Here is an 18,491-nt window from a genome sequence, read left to right on the forward strand (position 1 = left end):
AATTCGTCGTCCAGGCTCATCAAACTTTAGCTGCCACGCATGCATGGCGGCACTACATGTTAAAATAAAGAACTTTTTAGCAATGGCAGTCGTAGCAGTAGTAGTGTGTGTTATTTTAGCGTATTTTGGACGACGCACTCCATCTTGCTGCTGCCATTCCAGTTCTAGAAGGAGAATATTTCACAAGAAACAAAGACCGGCCGGTCACACGCAGTGCAAGCTTATGGAGTGAGTGCCTCATCGATCATATCCAGGCGTGCATCAGCAACCAGTATTTGACCACCCAGAGGAATTCCTTCCTATTCGCCAGATAATACAATGACCAGCAGCTGAACAGCTAGCGCACGTTTCCGTCACGCGCTCTCTCTCTCCACGGCGTGCGGCAAAGCTTGGGTGTTTCGGTTCCGGCGAGAAGTTGGTCAAAAACAAACACAAAAAAGGCGAGCGCGGTCAGGAGCTTGCGCACGAATACGAATACGATGGCTGGCATTCATCACTTGGCTCACTGGTCTGGTCTCCCAAGTGACCGAGCCCCGCAAGCCAGGCCATCCCATCCACACGCTCACGCTGGCACCCATCGACGGAACGGAACGGAACGGAACCCAGGCCGAGGAGAAAAGGATCTATCTCTCCGATCCTCTCTCTCTCTGTGCTTGCAGTGGCGTGCCGCGCGCAGCAGCGGATAAAGCAACAGCTGCAGTGGCCATTTCAAACTCGCCCGCGCGGACCAGCCCACTAAGGGTTTGTTTGGATAATCTCGGATTGAAATGGATTGAGGTGGTATGTGGTGTATTGAAGTGTAATATGAACTAATTTTTTTTCAATCCCCTTCAATACACCTTAATACACTTCAATCCCTCTGTACCCAAACAAAGCCTAACGGAGCGAGGTAGAATGAGACGACCGACGGTGAAAAGCGACGGGCGGCCGGCGGCGGCGTTGCAGTTGGAGCGAGCAAGCGCGGTGGCTTTCCGTTTCCGACGACGAGTCCCCCACTGCGGATGGATCAGCGACCACGTCGTGGCTGACCAGGATCGGACGTGCGGGGTGCCGGCCTTGCGTTGCGTTGCGTTGGGTGGGCGCGCGTCGGCGTCGGCGTCGCCCGACCCACAGTGGCGCAATTTCGGGCCGGACAGGAACGAACGATGCCGCCTCTGCCTGGGTCAAGGATGGTCCAGATAACCAACCCCGGCCTTGGACTTGGACCGTCCGACCCAAGAAAACACACATGCCCACGGGCCGAAAGCAACAGTGGGCGCTGGCCAGTGTGTGGTGTCCGCAGTGCAGAAACGAACTGCATGCACCGCTAGCTACTACCTGTGCCTGTGCGTGACTAACATATTTTTTTTTACCGCTGACCGCTGAATGAAACAAACAAAAGAAGAAGAAGGAACAAGCACGGTGTGAAACGCATCCGAAGGAATGACTCCGGCGCTGTGATCTTTTTTTCCTGGTCATGCTTGTAGCCGTCAAGGCTTTCGTGTTTCATCTGTGCGCTTTCCGCCTGCGGGGAAAAGAACCAGCACGCTGTGTGACTCGAAAGGGATACCGGCTGCACCCGATCCGGACCGCTCCAACCGCCAGCAGACGAATCTCCGACCAGATCTACAGCGACACCGACGTACGATCGGCCGGCCGGCCAGGCCCACTCGCTCGGTCCCAAAGAATGAAGGAACGGACCGCACGCGCGAGCAGTCACGCGCGTGCGACGCCGGCACCCGCAGCCGAGGCCGAGCCCCTGGTGGACGACCGGTCCACCCCCCGTGCACGTTTCGCAGCTCGGCAGGCGCGGAATAGTAATTTCCACACAAGCAAATCACCAGACCAGACTGAAGCGCCAGGGGAGCGGGACACGTGACACGTCGCGGTCCGCGGGGCCCACGACTCGAGTTGCCCAGGTCCTCCTCTTCTGCTTCCATAGCGCTTCAGCTGGGCTCCCCTCCACGACGACGTGTGTCGGTGCGTGTCAACTTAACGTGCCGGGAGAACATTCCCCACGTCGCGCATGCAGTCGTGTCAGCCGAGATATGTGTCGCGACCCGGAAGCAGGCGCCGTTCAGATTGTGCCTGTGCACGCCACCTCACACCGTGACACCACCACGGCGTTGTGTTTACTGACCCACTCGATCGGTCGGTGCCGCCAGAGCTGTGAATGCTGTGGACGAACCGACGAACGTAATGGGAGCTCTTTTTTTTTGGATTGAAATTCTGAGCTTGCAGATGATGTGAACGCCTGGCCGCGCTGGTCGTCTTGTACGACGATCCGGTCCGCCGTCTCCTCCTTTGCAGCAACCGAGACTAGACTGCTTTGCATTAAACAACGTGACTCGCATTCGCTTTGACATCATCCATGACATGCCGGGCGGGTGGTGGTGCTGATGTCCGTGCATTCGATCCATTTCCCTTGCAGCCACGGCACGGTGCGGGAGACAAGTGAATGCACGTTGCAGCGCCAGGATTTGGAGTGGGGTGAAGTTGCTGCCCGCTGGAGGAGTAGCAAGCAAGGCTTTTCACTTGTCACTTCTGAAAACCACCGGTTAGCAGTACAACTGTAGCAAGGCCCAGCTCGCAAATCTTCAGGCCGGATTGGATGTGACCTCGGGCCCAGTGCTTCCACAGTCCCACGCATTGATCATGATCAGACTCTCGGCCCAATCTTCTACACGATTAATTAACTTCAAGGACCATGTACAATACTGACTGTTACGGGAACATTAATCATATATTGCTAACCGTAAGAAAGGTTAATCAACTTAAATAGTATGATCCAGAGCTCATTTATTGATAAGTTGAATATGGGAAACGGAGGAGCAACATGTCCACGTGAATTGAGTTGGTACTGTTGGCACCAAACACTAACGATCTCTATGTCACCCTCGTAATGAGTTCGGACCTTCGAGATGATCCCTAGGTTTCGCCCATAGAGGGTGGAGACTTTGAGGAGCGAGATAGTAAATAAGATGTAAGACAAATAACACTATCTCGAATGAGGTCTTGAAAGAAAACCTTAGAACCAAGGAGATCATTACTTGATGTACCTAAAATAGATATCCTGAAGGTGGGACATCACCTCTATGATGGCCACCACCTATTTAGGACCACATAGCACCGGACCCTAGTGCCTTCTCGTGATGAGCAATACATTGGGTTTGACTTTGCGAGGTGGACAGCGTGGCGGTCCGCGACGGGTCGTTGGGTCGCCTGGCGGTGCTCGCTGCGGCGACGTGGACTGTCCGCGGCACTGGGCCAAACTGTCCACGGCACTGGGCCAGACAGTTCGCGACCCTGCTGCAGGAGCGGGTCTTCTCTGCTCGCTGTCCGGACGGTCCATGCTCTAGGTCGAACGGTCTGCGATGGCGCAGGGTCGTATTCTTCTTCTCATAGGACCATAGATCTCGCCCCCTAGGGGAGATACCTTAGGGTGCTCCGGGTCAGCAGGTCACCCAGGGCGTCCCTAGACGATGTAGTCACATAGGAATTAAGAAATCAAGTCGAGAAAGAGATCTTGACTGAAGTAGACAAAGTAGATCTTGCCCCTTAGAAGGGGTAAGATCCTATGGTCGACTTGGGTTGACATGCTACCCTAAGATAGATCTAGACGACATAGAGTCAAATAGGAGTGGAGGTGAATATGCGGAAAGCTATAACTAAAACTACGTTACATCTACTTCTAGGGCGGGAAAGGTAAATAAACTAGATAGGTTCGATTGGAATGTGTTCGAGGTTTCTCAATCGGTCGTACCCCTTCATATATATAGGGGAGGTCTCGATCCGTTCCTAGGCGGTAGCCAACAAATCCCACATGATTAGATAGATAACCACGCATGAGATAAGGATAATCACCCGAATCAATCTGATCGCGGGGGTGCGGAACCATCCGGGTCCTAGGGTCGGACCGTCCGCCACTTTTTGTGTTCATAGTGGTTTGGTGGTTGAGCCTCAAGAAACCACCCTGCGCTACGGACCAGTGGTTTTGCTGAGTTTGGGCCTCAAAACTCGGGGTGGCGGTTCCAGAGGGAATTGGTAGCGGAACGTGGTGTCACAACAGAGGGTGCGTCAAGGTGAAGCAACTTCGTGTGGGGCGTGTGGCCGTCGAATCAAAACTCCTGGAGCTGGTCCATTTTGCCCCTGACGGAGTGGATAGACTCTATGTCAATAGTGGTAGTTTAGGAATGGAAATAACCCTATATAAATAGAGGCAATGTCTATTAGTTCAACATCTCTTGGGCATATCTCTTTTGGCTATCTCTTTTGCACTTTTGTTTTTTCCATTCTCTAGAGAGCTCTAGTCTTGTAACCGGAGATCCACAATGCTTTGTACTTCACATCTGTGATTTGTAATCTACAGTGATTAATCCGAGGATGGGTGGCCGGTACCACATGTTTAGGTTGGCTTCAATCTCATTTTTCATTCTTGTTGAAATTTTGGAGCCATTTTGATCTTGTGTTCTTCCCTCTTTCCGTTTTGTGATCTTGTGAAGTACTATCGAGTTCTTAAGAAAGGATTTGGTTTGGGGGTTGATTCGTGGTGGGTTGCACTTCTCAGATCACTGCATACACCTAGTTGTTGTAGTTCTTGGTCATGATTTGGGAAGAACTCAGTTTGAACTCGAAATAGAAACCCCATCAAAACCCCAACCGAAATGAGATTTTCGATCTACGCTTTGTTTTCTATATTGCTAGGGTTGATCTTTCACCAGTAGGCGTATTTTCCTCTGTGCAAACTGTCTGCAAAATTTAAGATTCTGTGAAGATTTGACTGCACGGCGCTGCCGCTTTGCGGTCCAGCACTGCCAGGCAAGGAGTTTTCATCCTTTTTCGCTCAAACTCCACGGTTTACCTCTTATCCATCGTATCTTGGTGCCTGCAAAATTTGAGGTAATTCTGTAAAAATTATGCAGTCCGGCAATGCCGCACTTTTGGAGTTTCACCTAGAATTTTTACTAGACTTTTAGTGTGTCTTTGGAGTTTCTTGTAAAAGTTTGGGTTCAAATCAAGTCTTTTAAGTTCCGTTGAGCTCTTATTCTTCTCTGGAACTTAGTAGGAGCAATCGATCGATCTGTGGTTGATCTGTTCTTTTGCGGAGTATTTTTGGTGTCCCTACAGGTTGGATTGGGTCAGGTACTCAAGTCATAGTGTTCTCGCAATTCGATAATTTTTAGTGGCTCCCATTCACCCTCTCTCTTGTGCAAGGCTCACCGGTCCTTCAAAATAAAAAGACTAGGTGTTTTTATTATTATGAAAAATCTAGTATTTATCTTTTTATAGTGCATCTATTGTAAATTAAATTGGTGCTTCTTTTGGAAACCTTAATTAGTAAAGGTAAGATTGTATAACTTGCATCTTATAATATTATATTTATGGGATGATAACAAAGAAGAAACACACAGCCTCGTTAGGATTGGACCATAACAAACAACTTCAAAGATTATCCTTTCTAACTTCAATAGTTTCCATTAGAGTCTTTGGTTTAGTTGTATTGTAATTTCTACATTTTTCCAAATATAGAATCATGTATGATGTGTGCTATCATGTACAATAGATGGTCTTATCCTGTTAGTTGTGGTTACTGTATATACCTCAAATTGAAGTAAGCATGACACTTCAACATGATCCTTGGCCTTCTCATATTAAAGTATGACAAATATGTGGTTGATATGTGCCACCCTTATTCAAGTGTGATGAGTGATTGCGAAGGAGATGGTTAGCTTTTTGTTTAGTGTGGACTAACCATGACATGAGTTTGGTGTTGTGTAACATGTCTCTTCGCTTGTGGTTCATGGATATAAAGAACAAAGGTGGTGGTCGATGGCAAAGGTGAAGGTGAAGTGAGTTCATTCAGATAGACTAGGATCGGTGGTGACAACCACCTAGGCACATCGACTATGCAAGAGTACATGGACGAGTAGAATGTGTTGACCAAGTCAAGTTGAGGTGTTGGAAGACTTGGTGATTAGGCTATCAAGGACTAGTAGTAGCATGTGTAGAGAAAATGGAAGGAGCATATCAGATATGCTACTCACAAGGGGGTTTAGTGGTTTAGGATTCAAACCCACTACGCAAAAGGTGAAGTTCTATTGAGAACTAGAGGCAACACACGGTGTCATCACAAAGCTTCTGTTGATGTGAAGAGCTTATAACTGTCAAATCTACATATTTTGAGTTCGACCATAATACCTCTAGGGTTAAGTGGTTTGGCTTTAATTATCTAGGGGCAAGTTGAAAATGTGTAGTAGTCCAATAAATAAGGTGTCTTATCAAACCAGTCCTATCTCTCCATCATTTTATTTTTTTTTCCTTCTTTCAGTTTAGATTTTCTCTCTACCAAGCTTTCTTCTATCGAGTGAGATGCATAGATGAAATCTTGATCTAGTGTAATCCTATCACTGGTGTAACTCTAGAAAAGTGCATGACCTCTGTAGGAGTGAATCAAATCAACCTTACCTCTAAACTTTGTGGCACATGTGCTTACTTTGATTTTGGATTTGAGTCTTCACTTTCCCTTCCCATTTTGTTCTCTGTTTTGACAGATTTTGTGTCCCAACAGTTTTAGGATAAATTTGGTTGGATGGATACATACTAGGACCATCGAGGATCATCCCTGCCAAACAGTTTGGGTAGATTCCACGTTAGCACTTAGATTCATCTTTTGGAGCAAATTTGAGAACCCCCACTTTGTTTAAACGATTTTTGCATCTACACAGTTTTGAATTGTTCTAGGTGCTGATGATGTGGGGATATCTTCCCAACATTCGTTCCAGCTAGGGGTGAAAACGGGTCGGGTATACCCGTCGGGTACCGGATATGGATAGTGTAAATACCCGTTTTTTGGATACGAATTCGGGTATTTTTATATTCGGGATGGATACAGGTAATACCCGGATATTGTAGCTTCGGATTCGTGTCGGATACAGAACGAGGACTACCCGGTAAATACCCGGAATTCGGGTCGGATACGGGTACCCGGAATTTGGGTACCCATTTTTTTCTTTTTCTGCATAATAATATAATTATAAAATCATAAATTTTACATATAAAATCAGATGAAGATAAATTTTATATGAAACTAATCGGTTGTCCGTGCGTTGCGACAGCTTACAACAATACTCACGTAAACTATCCACCAATAAAATTTCAAGATTTTTTATTGATTGTCTCCGCTCTCCGTATAATATTTTTTTATTCGGCTAACTGATGTTATTGTTTACTCCATGCAATATGTCTTGGTACAACACGACCAATGAAGTGAGCGATTAGAAGAGAGTTCACAACGACTAACTAAACGAACAGAGATTATAAAATGACATAATTCCACCATACAGAGACCAAATAAGAGAAAGTTTGTGAGCTCAAGTTTATAAAGTAAGTCACATGAACTCAAACTTATAAAAAAGATAGATCAAAATATGGAGTGATTGCTAAAGTCAGGCATCAACAAAAGCTGGATGCGCTCCATATAAATTATGCTACTTCGTAGCAATTACTAACGTTTAAAACCAACAAATAACCTTTCATTTTACTGTTAGTGTGACAAATCATCATTGCTCCATCCAATTCAGCAACCTCAAACACCATGAAGTCCATTGCGTCAATGTGGTCTCAGAAACGACCTAATGCTTGCAAGAGCCAAGAACGTCGTGTCGTGCTTGGGCTATAACCTCGGCTCGTAGTGCTGGTCCAGCCCAACACGATTATATTTTTTTATTTTATAAAAAACGTATATACATATTGTCGGGGACCATAATTAGGGGTACCCCCAAGACTCCTAAACTCGGCTGGTAATCACCATCAGCACAAGCTGCAAAAGCCTGATGGGCGCAATTTAGGTCAAGGCTCCGTCCACTCACGGGACACGATCTCGCCTCGCCCGAGCCCAGCCTCGGGCAGGAATAGTAGACCCAGGCGGATTCGTGCCTCGCCCGAGGGCCTCCTCATGCAACAGGCGCACCTTCGACTCGCCCGAGGCCCAGCTCGGGCAGGCTTCGCAGTGAAGCAACCTTGGCCAGATCGCCTCGCCAACCAACCGTATCGCAGGAGCATTCAATGCAAGGATCGCCTGACACCTTATCCTGACGCGCGTTCCTCAGTCGGCAGGGCCGAAGTGACCGCAGTCACTTCGCCCCTCCACTGACTGACCTGACAGGAAAACAGCGCCGCCTGCCCTGCTCTGACTGTTGTGCCATCCGCCAGGGTGAGGCTGACAGCAGCCGAGTCCAGCCTCAGGCGCCATAGGAAGCTCCGCCTCGCCCGACCCCAGGGCTCGGACTCAACCTCGACCTCGGAAGACGGTCTCCGCCTCGCCCGACCCCAGGGCTCGGACTCAACCTCGACCTCGGAAGACGGTCTCCGCCTCGCCCGACCCCAGGGCTCAGACTCAACCTCGACCTCAGAACACGGCCTCCGCCTCGCCCGACCCCAGGGCTCGGCCTCAGCCTCGACCTCGGAGGAGTCACCGCCTCGCCCGACCTTGGGCTCAGACCGACCACGTTGCAGGGGGGTACATCATTACCCTATCCCTAGCTAGCTCAGGCTACGGGGAACAAGACCGGCGTCCCATCTGGCTCGCCCCGGTAAAACAAGTAATGATGGCACCCCGCATGCTCCCATGACGACGGCGGTTCTCAGCCCCCTATGGAAGCAAGGAGACGTCAGCAAGGTCCCGACAGCCCCGACAGCTGTACTTCTACAGGGCTCAAGCGCTCCTACGACGGCCACGACATCACATGCACAGAGCACTAACACCTCTCCGACAGCCACGTCGGCATGTACATAGGGTTCTGGCTCCTCTCTGTCGAACACGTTAGCATACTGCTACACCCCCCATTGTACACCTGGGCCCTCTCCTTACATCTATAAAAGGAAGGTCCAGGGCCCTCGTACGAGGGGGTGGCCGCGCGGGAGGAGGGGTTGACGGACAGGCTCTCTCTCTCTCTCCCTCACGAATGCTTGTAACCCCCTACTGCAAGCGCATCCACCCTGGGCGCAGGACAACACGAAGCCGCGGTTTTCCCCCTCCTTGTGTCCCGTCTCGCGCCGACCCATCTGGGCTGGGGCACGCAGCGACAATTTACTCGTCGGTCCAGGGACCCCCCCGGGGTCGAAACGCCGACAGTTGGCGCGCCAGGTAGGGGCCTGCTGTGTGTTGACGAACAACTTCCCGTCAAGCTCCAGATGGGTAGCCTCCAGCAACCTCTCCAGCCCGGGACGCTACTCCGTTTCGGGAGTCTCGAGTTCATGTCCCTCGACGGCAGCTACGACATGGTACTCCTTTCTCCGCCGCGTGACAACGACAACGACGGCCGTCAGCCCGCCCGGCGACGTCTTCCCCCCATGGCGGAAGAGCAGCATCCGGGCCTGTCCCGTCACCTTCCTCACCGCAGGAGAAGGAGGCGGGGCAACAATGGCCAAGCAGGAGGCGGCACCTCGTTGGCTGTCGAGCGAGTCGACGACGCCGACGCCCCAGCGGGGGACATGTCGGGCGTTGACCTCGCGTCTGAGAAGAAGACGAGCGTCGTTTCCCCGCAACACGCCAACCCTAAGCGGATGGATGACGCCAGCACGCTCGTGAAGGACTTGCTGGGCGTTAGCCTCGTACCTGAGATAACGATGCAGTCCGTCCCCGACGCGACTTCCTCACCATCCGTCGATCAAGAGGTACCGTCCGTTTTCCACCCTGTGCCTTTTAGATTCAGCTTCGACCCGCCAAGCGACCCCGCTTCGGTGGACGCTTTCATAAAGGCATATCCTAACCTTCCGGGGTACCATATGTGGTCAACCTGGGACTGACTGACGGCCGTCTCAACCTAAGGACCCCCGGGTTCCAAGGAAGATGACGAGCCCGACTCTGGTTGGGATTTCTCCGGGCTCGGTAACCCCAGTGCCATGCGAAACTTCATGATCGCATGTGACTATTGCCTCTCTGATTACTCCGATGGTGGCCACAGCCTTGACGACGAGGACTATGGCCCAAGTCGCGAATGTTTCCACGTCGATCTAGGGGGTCTCGACGAAGGCAACCACCTTGGTATGCCGGAGGACGACGATCCCCCTAGGCCTGCGCCTCGCGTTGACATCCTTCGGGAGCTAGTTGTGGTCCCAGTCCCTGCGGGGGGTCAGGACACACAGCTCGAGCAAATCCGCGAGATGCAGGTCAAGCTCGACGAGGAAGCAGGACAACTTGTGCAGCTCCGGTAGAACATCGGGTAGGAGTGGGCAGGCCGAGCACCAGCCGGAGAAGCGCGTCATCTGGCCCAGGACGTCCAACACCACATCGCTGACGATGCCAGGGCAAGGCTGCCCCCGGCTTCCAGTGGGGTCGGCCAGAACCTGGTTGCAGCAGCAATACTACTCCGAGCGATGCCGGAGCCATCCACCACCGAGGGGCGGCGTATCCAGGGAAAACTCAAGGATCTCCTGGAGGTTGCTGCGGTCCGACGGGCCGAAAACTCTGCCTCCTGAAGGCAAGGGTACCACCCGGAGCATCGCGCCGCGACTTCCCGATTCATGCGGGAAGCCTCGGTCCACACTGGGCGCACACGGGACGCAACGCCTCCAGCCCCGGGTCGCCTCGGCAACGAGCACCACCGCCGCGACCGTCGAGCCCACCTCGACGAGAAGGTGCGCCGAGGCTACCACCCTAGGCGTGGGGGACGCTACGACAGCGGGGAGGATCAGAGTCCCTCGCCCGAACCACCCGGTCCGCAAGCTTTCAGCCGGGCCATACGACGGGCACCGTTCCCGACCCGGTTCCGAGCCCCGACTACCATCACCAAGTACTCGGGGGAAACAAGGCCGAAACTGTGGCTCGCGGACTACCGGCTGGCCTGCCAGCTGGGTGGAACGGACGATGACAACCTCATCATCCGCAACCTCCCCCTATTCTTTTCTGACGCCGCCCGAGCCTGGCTGGAGCATCTGCCTCCTGCGCAGATCTCCAACTGGGACGACCTGGTCAAAGCCTTCGCCGGAAACTTCCAGGGCACATACGTGCGCCCTGGGAACTCCTGGGATCTCTGAAGCTACCACCAGCAGCCAGGGGAATCCCTGCGTGACTACATCCAACGATTTTCGAAGCAGCGCACCGAGCTGCCCAACATCACCGACTCAGATGTCATCGGCGCGTTCCTCGCCGGCACCACTTGCCGCGACTTGGTGAGCAAGCTGGGTCGCAAGACTCCCACCAGGGCGAGCAAGCTGATGGACATCACCACCAAGTTCGCCTCTGGTTAGGAGGCGGTCGAGGCCATCTTCCGGAAGGACAAGCAGCCTCAGGGACGCCAGCAGGAAGACGTCCCCAAGGCGTCTGCTCAGCACGACACAAAGAAGAAGGGCAAGAAGAAGTCGCAAGCGAAACGCGACACTGCCAACGCAGATCTTGTCGCCGCCACCGAGCACAGGAACCCTCGGAAGCCTCCCAGAGGGGCCAACCTATTCGACAAGATGCTCAAGGAGTCGTGCCCCTATCATCAGGGTCCCGTCAAGCACACCCTTGAGGAATGTGTCATGCTTCGGCGCTACTTCCATAAGGCCGGGCCCCCGGTGGAAGGTGGCAAAGGCCATGACAACGACAAGAAGGAGGGCAACAAAGCAGAGGAGTTCCCCGAGGTCCACGACTGCTTCATGATCTACGGTGGGCAAGCGGCGAACGCCTCGGCTCGGCACCGCAAGCAGGAGCGCCGGGAAGTCTGCTCGGTGAAGGTGGCGGCGCCAGTCTACCTAGACTGGTCCGACAAGCCCATCACCTTCGACCAAGGCGACCACCCCGACCGCATGCCGAGCCCAGGGAAGTACCCGCTCGTTGTCGATCCCGTCGTCGGCAAGGTCAGGCTTACCAAGGTCCTCATGGACGGAGGCAGCAGCCTCAACATCATCTACGCCGAGACCCTCAGGCTCTTGCAGATCGATCTGTCCACGATCCAGGCCGGTGCGGCGCCCTTTCATGGGATCATCCCCGGGAAGCGCGTCCAACCTCTTGGGCAACTCGATCTGCCCGTCTGCTTCGGGACTCCCTCCAACTTCCGAAGGGAAACCCTCACGTTCGAGGTGGTCGGGTTCCGAGGAACCTACCACGCAGTGCTGGGGAGACCATGCTATGCCAAGTTCATGGCCGTCCCCAACTACACCTACCTCAAGCTCAAGATGTCGGGCCCCAACGGGGTCATCATCATCGGATCCAAGTACCGACACGCGTACGAATGCGACATGGAGTGCGTGGAGTACGCTGAGGCCCTCGCCGAATTCGAGGCCCTCATCGCCGACCTGGAGAGCCTCTCCAAGGAGGTGCCAGATGCGAAGCGCCACGCCGGCAACTTCGAGCCAGCAGAGGCGGTTAAGTCCATCCCTCTCGACCCCAGCAACGACGCCTCCAAGCAAGTCCGGATCGGCTCCGAGCTCGACCCCAAATAGGAAGCAGTGATCATCGACTTTCTTCGTGCAAACGCCGAGGTTTTTGCGTGGAGTCCCTCGGACATGCCTGGCATACCGAGGGATGTCGCCGAGCACTCGCTGGATATCCGAGCTGGAGCCTGACCCGTGAAGCAGCCTCTGCGCCGATTCGACGAAGAAAAGCGCAGAGCCATAAGCGAGGAGATCCACAAGCTGATGGCTGCAGGGTTCATCAAAGAGGTATTCCATCCCGAATGGCTAGCCAACCCTGTGCTTGTGAAAAGGAAAGGCAGGAAATGGAGGATGTGTGTAGACTACACTGGTCTAAACAAAGCATGTCCGAAGGTTCCCTACCCTCTGCCTTGCATCGATCAAATCGTGGATTCCACTGCTGGGTGCGAAACCCTGTCATTCCTCGATGCCTACTCAGGGTATCACCAAATCAGGATGAAAGAGTCCCACCAGCTCGCGACCTCTTTCATCACACCCTTTGGCATGTACTGCTATATTACTATGCCATTTGGTTTAAGGAATGCAGGCGCGACATACCAAAGGTGCATGAACCACGTGTTCGGAGAGCACATTGGCCGAACGGTCGAGGCTTACATCGATGACATCGTAGTCAAGACGAGGAAAGCCTCCGACCTCCTCACTGACCTTGAAACGACATTCAAGTGTCTGAGAGCGAAAGGCGTAAAACTCAATCCCGAGAAGTGTGTCTTCGAAGTCCCTCGAGGCATGCTCCTGGGGTTCATCGTCTCCGAGCGGGGCATCGAGGCCAACCCGGAGAAAATCGCGGCCATCACCAACATGGGGCCTATCAAGGACTTGAAAGGAGTACAAAGGGTCATGGGATGCCTTGCGACTCTGAGTCGCTTCATCTCGCGCCTCGGCGAAAGAGGCCTACCCCTGTACCGCCTCTTAAGGAAGACCGAGCGCTTCACTTGGACCCCTGAGGCCAAGGAAGCCCTTGGGAACTTAAAGGCGCTCCTGACAAGCGCGCCCATCCTGGTGCCCTTCGCTGCGGGAGAAGCCCTCTTGGTCTACGTAGCCGCAACCACTCAGGTGGTCAGCGCCGCGATCGTGGTCGAGAGACGAGAAGAAGGGCATGCATTGCTCGTCTAGAGGCCGGTCTACTTCATTAGTGAAGTACTGTCCGAGACCAAAATCCGCTACCCGCAAATTCAAAAGCTACTGTACGCGGTAATTCTGACGCGGCGAAAGTTGCGACACTACTTCGAGTCTCATCCGGTGACTGTGGTGTCATCCTTCCCCCTGGGGGAGATCATCCAGTGCCGAGAGGCTTCGGGTAGGATTGCAAAGTGGGCGGTGGAGATCATGGGCGAGACAATCTCGTTTGCTCCTCGAAAGACCATCAAGTCCCAAGTCTTGGCGGACTTTGTGGCTGAATGGGTCGACACCCAGCTTCCAGCAGCTCCGATCCAACCGGAACTCTGGACCATGTATTTCGACGGGTCGCTGATGAAAACAGGAGCGGGCGCGGGCGTCCTCTTCATCTCATCCCTCGGGAAGCACCTTCGCTACGTGCTGTGCCTCCATTTCCCGGCATCAAACAACGTGGCCGAGTATGAGGCTCTGGTTAATGGGTTGCGCATCGCCATCGAGCTAGGGGTTCGGCGCCTCGACGCTCATGGCGACTCGCAGCTTGTCATCGACCAAGTCATGAAGAACTCCCACTACCGCGACCCGAAGATGGAAGCCTACTGCGACGAGGTTCAGCGCCTGGAAGACAAGTTCTACGGGCTCGAGCTCAACCAGATCGCTCGACGGTACAACGAGACTGCGGATGAGCTGGCTAAAATAGCCTTGGGGCGGACAACGGTTCCCCCGGATGTCTTCTCCCGAGACCTACATCAACCCTCCGTCAAGACAAACGACACGCCCGAGCCCGAGGAGGCCTCGGCCCAGCCCGAGGCACCCTCGGCCCCCGAGGGTGAGGCATTGCGCATCGAGGAAGAGCGGAATGGGGTCGCGCCTAATCATAAGTGGCAGACCCCGTACCTGCAATATCTCCACCGAGGAGAGCTACCCCTCGACAGAGCCAAAGCTCGACTACTGGCGCGGCGCGCCAAGTCGTTCGTCTTACTGGGTGACGAAAAGGAGCTCTACCACCGCAGCCCCTCAGGCATCCTCCAACGATGCATATCCATCGCCGAAGGTCAGGAGCTATTGCAAGAGATACACTCGGGGTCTTGCGGTCATCACGCAGCACCTCGAGCCCTCGTTGGAAACGCCTTCCGACAAGGTTTCTACTGGCCAACCGCGGTGGCCGACGCCACTAGGATTGTACACACCTGCCAAGGGTGTCAATTCTACGCAAGGCAGACACACCTGCCCGCTCAGGCCCTGCAAACAATACCCATCACTTGGCCGTTTGCTGTGTGGGGTCTGGACCTCGTCGGTCCCTTGCAGAAGGCACCCAGGGGCTTCACGCACCTGCTGGTCGCCATCGACAAATTCTCCAAGTGGATTGAAGTCCGACCCCTAAACAGCATCAGGTCTGAACAGGCGGTGGCGTTCTTCACCAACGTCATCCATCGCTTTGGGGTCCCGAACTCCATCATCACCGACAACGGCACCCAGTTCACTGGCAGGAAGTTCCTGGACTTCTGCGAGGACCACCACATCCGGGTGGACTGGGCCGCCGTAGCTCACCCCATGACGAATGGGCAGGTAGAGCATGCCAACGGCGTGATTCTGCAGGGACTTAAGTCGAGGATCTACAATGACCTCAACAAGTTCGGCAGGCGATGGATGAAGGAACTCCCTTCGGTGGTCTGGAGTCTGAGGACGATGCCAAGCCGAGCCATAGGCTTCACACCATTTTTTCTAGTCTATGGGGCCGAGGCTATCTTGCCCACAGACTTAGAATACGGTTCCCCGAGGACAAGGGCGTACGACGACCGAAGCAACCAGACCAGCTGAGAAGACTCACTAGACCAGCTAGAAGAGGCTCGGGACATGGCCTTACTACACTCGGCGCGGTACCAGCAGTCTCTGCGACGCTACCACGCCCGAGGGGTTCGGTCCCGAGACCTCCAGGTGGGGGGCTTGGTACTTCGGCTGCGACAAGACGCCCGAGGGCGCCACAAGCTCACTCCTCCCTGGGAAGGGCCGTTCATCATCGCCAAGATTTTGAAGCCCGGAACATACAAGCTGGCCAACTGTCAAGGCGAGGTCTATAACAACGCTTGGAACATCCGACAGCTACGTCGCTTTTACCCTTAAGATGTTTTCAAGTCGTTCATATACCTCATTCTCTTTGCATACACAAATAGAGTCTAACCGTAAAGGAAGGGTCAGCCTTGCCTCGGCAAAGCCCGACCCTCCCTCGGGGGCTAGAAAGGGGGGAACCCCCTCTGCGTCAAAATTTTCCTCGGAAAAGTCTTCTACCAAAACGACTTTCGTGTTTCCCGACTATATCAGTAACAAAACTCCGCGAAACGAATAAGAGCGCATGTAAGCGGCAAGGCCGACCGAGCCGAGGGACTCCTACACCCCCGGGATACGGATACCTCACTCGTCACCTTCCGCGAAAAATAACTCTTACTCGGATAAGCGATTCTGCTACTGACGAACATGTCCAGATACTCGAAACAAGGGGAAAAGAAACGCAGCTTTATAACACGACAATGATATGTTTGGGCCTCGGCGGCCACAAAAAACATACGCGTACTACAGATAAACTGTTCCTGCAGGTTCAGACATCAATAGGGGGAGCAGCAGCACCCTCGGCATCGTCTCCACCTTCGCCGGAATCTGGCCCGGCCTCGGACGGCGACACGGGCGAATGATCTCCACCTCGAAGGAAGATGTCAGCACCGCGCCCGGGCCATCGCCGCCAGGGTCTCCTCCAGAAACCCGGCCCGAGCAGACGGCTTGACCGGCCACTCCGTAGCCTCAGCCAGCTGTCCCCCGAGAACATCAGCCTGGCTCATGGCCTCGGCAGCCCGACTCCGGGGTCAGTCCCGCCAGTGGACGACCTGGCCAGGTTCCAGCCGCCGCTGCTACGCCTCCTCGGCCTGGGGAATCACCTGCTCCTGGGCTGACGAAGCTTCTTCTCGAGCCAACTCCGCCTCTGTCCACGCTGACACTGCTACCTCTGGCTCTAGCTCATCGCAGAGCGGCCAAGGGTTTCTTTAACTGAGCAAGAGAAGCCTTGGGATACGGATACCTCACTCGTCACCTTTCGCACAGGGCAACTCACACTTGGTTAAGAGGTTTAGCTAGCCGACAGGCGAGTCCTGGTGCACGAAACAAGGAAGAAACACGGTATTGCACTCAAATACCTAGATGTTCAGGCCCCGACAGCCATAATGAACAGACACCGGCACTCAAGGTGCCATTACAAACGGAACTCCGGTTCCACTCCCGCGGGTACGAACGACCTCCACATCGGGGGGCCTGCGGGACGACAAACTCCGGGTGACTCGCCGGTGACCTCTGCAGCAGCAGCGATTGTCCCAAGGCGAACGCTACCGCTGGAAGGCTCTCGTTCGCGTCCCCTCGCGGGGGACGAGAACCAGATATTAAAGCCAAAGAGCCGGAGGCCCGGAGCACAGATGACGCCGACGATCTCGTCAGCGGAGAAACCTTCTCCGGCTGCCACCACCTCAGCAGCGACGGCGGCGTCCACCTGCCCACCAACACCACACCAGCGAGCGACGGCCGCCCCAAAGCGCACCGGCAGGTCCTCACTCCCGTTCTCACCACGAAAATGAGAACGGGACTGTCCCAGAACATGAGTACCGCCCTCACGGCGTACGGCGTGTTGTGAGACCCTCCGGTGCGGTCGGCCACAGTCGCCCGGACAGAGGACGGAATGCTGCACCCTGGCCGGGCAGCAGCAGTTCGCCTCCCCCCCTCATGGCTGGAGGACGCCTCCTCCGCAGAGCTGGAGGATGGTTTCCACCCCCAGATGCCGGAGGAAGAAGCGGGACGCCAGCCCATGCGAAGGCAGGCCCCGGCTCGCCCCCCGCCCCAGCAAGGATGATGAAGATCCTTGAAGCTGAGGGCGGGGCGGCAGAGGCCGCAGCCCGGCTTGCTTCTCCCCACCATCGAACCGGTGGTCACCGTCCTGGGTGACCATTGCTGAGGGGATGCAGCCGGGCTGCCTGATGAAAATCCTTGAAGCCGAGCGATGGCTGAAAGGTGCCAACCTCCGTGAAGTTGCGCTCCTCCAACAGCAGCAAGACGAAAGCAACGCGGGCGCTCCGCATCCGGGGGCTCGGAAGGTGGAAGGGCGCAATGCATGAGGGGAGTGCGAAGGCGTGGCTACCACCCAGGGGGACGATCCCTTTTTAAAGGCGACTCTCCCCACTCGCGTCCTCAGGCGTCGCGGACTAAGTCTTCACCAACGCGCTCCAGGGTCCTCCCCCTACGACACGGGGGCTGGGTCCCACACGTCATGCAAGCTGGTCCGGGACAGAAGAAGCCAAACCGCCGCGCGTGGAGCGTGTAACCGCCCAGCGGTTACAAGCACTCCTCCATCTTCGCCTAAACCAGCGGGTGAAAGGGCGGACCACCATGCAGGTGGCATGCAACTGCACCACGGGGACGCACCCTTTCGACTTCGACGCATCCAACATGGAGGCCCAGGCCCACACGTCATGTAACCGGCGCGCCGGTTACTACGTGCGAAAAACTGCATCGCCACTTACGCCAATGCCGCGCCTTCTCGACTGCGGAACCGGTGCCACGACTCGAGGCAACCCTGCGCATGGCTCGACAGTGCCAACCAAGCACATCGGTCACAGGTCAGTCAGCCGCAGGAGAAGGCGCGACGGTCGATATGGCCAAAAGTGGGCCGACAGTAATGGCGGCAGCAGGCGGGCGGAAGCAACAGTCAAATTGTCTGCAGGCTCACGTCCCCTCCTGGAGCAGCAGGGGAGCCCTCTCCCACGGCGTGAAGACGACTCGCCCGTGTTCCGTCCCTCGAACGGCTCGCGCAACGGCTGCCCCGCGAACCACTCGTCTCGTCGCATTAACTCGGCAGGGCAGGCGACACCTTTGGCAGGCGAAGCAGGCGACGCTTCACCTCCGCCATGATGACTGCGTCAAAAAAGGTGCGCCACATCGTTTAATTT

This window comes from Zea mays, chromosome 1 (assembly GCF_902167145.1).
Source record: "Zea mays cultivar B73 chromosome 1, Zm-B73-REFERENCE-NAM-5.0, whole genome shotgun sequence".
Lineage (NCBI taxonomy): Eukaryota > Viridiplantae > Streptophyta > Magnoliopsida > Poales > Poaceae > Zea > Zea mays.